The 2,709-nt window shown below is 44.9% G+C and overlaps 1 pseudogene across 1 annotated transcript in view; it reads right to left on the bottom strand.

Moving 5' to 3' along the window:
* Positions 1–932: 932 nt before the first annotated feature.
* The window catches only part of LOC311235585 (5-hydroxytryptamine receptor 7-like), a 39,734-nt pseudogene continuing 37,957 nt past the window's right edge, over positions 933–2,709 (bottom strand). Inside the window, exons 6-8 of the transcript in view lie at positions 2,552–2,709; positions 2,026–2,128; positions 933–1,156 (exon numbers count right to left, since the gene is read on the bottom strand). The exon at positions 2,552–2,709 is cut by the window's right edge and continues 134 nt beyond it. The product of the transcript in view is annotated as a 5-hydroxytryptamine receptor 7-like (transcript). The remainder of the gene's footprint in view (positions 1,157–2,025; positions 2,129–2,551) is intronic.

The raw sequence follows: 2,709 nt of genomic DNA, 5'->3' as shown, positions 1-2,709 counted from the left end.
TTTACAGGCAGCCATGTTGGAAGAGAGACAGCTACACAAGCATTCTGTGCGAGGCATCTAATACCAATTGATAGATCGAGCAGAGAGGAACAGGCAAAACTCACAACTTGCAACTTCATCTGTAGAGATAGCTTACTCATATTCCATCCACACTCAGTGAGGGGTATAGTGGAAAGTCCTGTCTCTCTTCTCAAAGCTAATATCTCTTTATTTATTTTTTGCCTTTCTCATTTGCTGCCATCCCCCAATGTAGTCATAAACCCTTCCTGGTTGTTGCACTGCCCTACTGTATATATATATTTTTTTTATTACTAGACATCACTCAGGTGTATTATTGATGCTCTCATTGATACTAGGTTTGTTTCTGAAGTGTGTGTGTGTGTGTGTGTGTGTGTGTGTGTGTGTGTGTGTGTGTGTGTGTGTGTGTGTGTGAGATATATAGAGAGAGAGGGGGGGCTTTGGTAGACTATTGCATTGGTCCATTCATTGAAGATGAACGCAATGCGACATCCTTTACTAGGCTCACCCGCCAACAGTGCAGGTGCTGAACTGCTGATCCGAATGTATAGGTAAAAACCATATTATGCGTTTTCATCAATAAATAAATGGGCACAAAAAAAATTATCTTGCATGCTTACACGCGCTCGCATTCACTGGGGGCCTATAAATACATTATTTCATGGGGCCCAGATTCTACAGCTACGCCCCTGCCTGTGAACACTGCCAATTGTGTTCATAGGGACGACTGACCAAGCTAGAGATACCGCTGCCAGGAATTTAATCCAGGTCTCTGCAGTGGCAGGCAAGTGCTTAGACCTCTACACACCACCCTGCCGATACGACTTTCCACTCTCCTTTCACATATTGTGTTTTGAATGGGTTTCGTGGATCCCAATGAAAGATTCTGCCAGTCAGCCAGTCAGTCAAATGTCTTACAACACTCCCTGCCTCTCAGACAGCCGCAGGGCCTCGTGCATGCTGGCAGCCGACAGCCGCCTGTTGATGTTTCTATAGTGACAGAGGATAATGTTGCGGTAGGTGGTTCTCAGATCCCGGTTGAAGAAAGCGTAGATGAAAGGATTTATCAGAGAGTTGGCATAGCCCAGCCACAGGAGAGTTCTCTCTAACCACAGAGGGACGCAACTACAGGACACACCTGAGGATAGAGAGAGAGAGAATAAAATATAGAATAGACATGTGGCAGCTACAGATTACAACTGAGGAGGCAGAGAGAATATAAGAAATATCGCGTTCATAATGTAGTAGCTACAGGATAGACCTCAGGAGATAGAGATAATATAAAATATATAGAATTCATAAGGTAGCAGCTATGGGAGATAGAGAAAATATGAAAGATCTAGTGTTCATAATGTAGCAAGATAGATTGATAGAGTGTCTCCTAACCCTTTGAGGGTGTGTCCTAACCCTTTTAGGGTGTAAACTTTGAGGGTGTATCCTAATCCTTTGAGGGTGTAAACTCTAACCCTTTGAGTGTGTATCCTAACCCTTTGAGGGTGTATCCTAATCCTTTGAGTGTGTAAACACTAACTCTTTGAGTGTGTATCCTAACCCTTTGAGGGTGTGTCCTAACCCTTTGAGGGTGTATCCTAACCCTTTGATAATGTCTCCTAACCCTTTGAGGGTGTAACCTAACCCTTTGAGGGTGTGTCCTAACCCTTTGAGTGTGTATCCTAACCCTTTGAGGGTGTGTCCTAACCCTTTGAGGGTGTATCCTAACCCTTTGAGGGTGTGTCCTAACCCTTTTATAATGTCTCCTAACCCTTTGAGGGTGTGTCCTAACCCTTTGAGGGTGTGTCCTAACCCTTTGAGGGTGTATCCTAACCCTTTGAGGGTGTATCCTAACCCTTTTATAATGTCTCCTAACCCTTTGAGTGTGTATCCTAACCCTTTGAGGGTGTGTCCTAACCCTTTGAGGGTGTGTACTATCACATCGGTGTGATTAGAAGTTTGAGAAGTGAACATTCCATGGACTGGGTCCTAAAGACCTCTAGATCTCAGACCCACCACAGAAGAAGGGCCTTGCAGTGGAGAAGAGGAAGAAAGGAAGCCAACAGACGCTGAAGGCACTGACCACCAGGCCTAACGTAGTCGCCGCTTTCTGCTCTCTCTGGAATGAGAGAGACCTTCATTACAATGGGCCTGCATGTGACCCCCCCCCCCTCTCTTTACCTGCCTGTTGATCATGTTTAACTGAAGCTAGTCAGCTTGTACAGATAATGAGCTTGAACCCATTGACTTTGCATTAGTTTGTGGCTAAGTAACCGGAGCTAATGTAAGGAACAGCATGGATTGTATTGAGAAAGGACTATACTGATCAGCATAATTATTATTGGTAAGTAGGAAATAGGGCTAGGGTTCCAAAAATCTCAACTATGCATTTAACAATCAACTCCCAAACTCCTGCCCCCTGACAACCAAACCAAACAACAGTACTTGTACTCGTTGTACAGTACAGTGCAGTACTTGTTGTGCTGTATAATGACAATACATTTGAATATAATCACCAAAAAAACAAAACACTTAGCCTCACCTTAAATATGGACATGTTATTCTTTGTCCTCTCGTTCCTCTGCAGACGAGTGAACCCGGCGCGCCCCTCCACTTCAGTCCACTCCTCTTCCTGCTCCTTCTCTCCTCCCTCCTTCCTCCTCCTCCTCCTCTGCGACTGGCCTGGGGAAGCCGGTGATG

This window comes from Notolepis coatsorum (assembly GCF_963971535.1).
Source record: "Notolepis coatsorum genome assembly, chromosome: 10".
Classification (NCBI taxonomy): Eukaryota; Metazoa; Chordata; class Actinopteri; order Aulopiformes; family Paralepididae; genus Notolepis; species Notolepis coatsorum.
The sequence above is the reverse complement of the archived record's forward strand: the minus strand, read 5'-3'. Positions and strand labels throughout refer to the sequence as shown.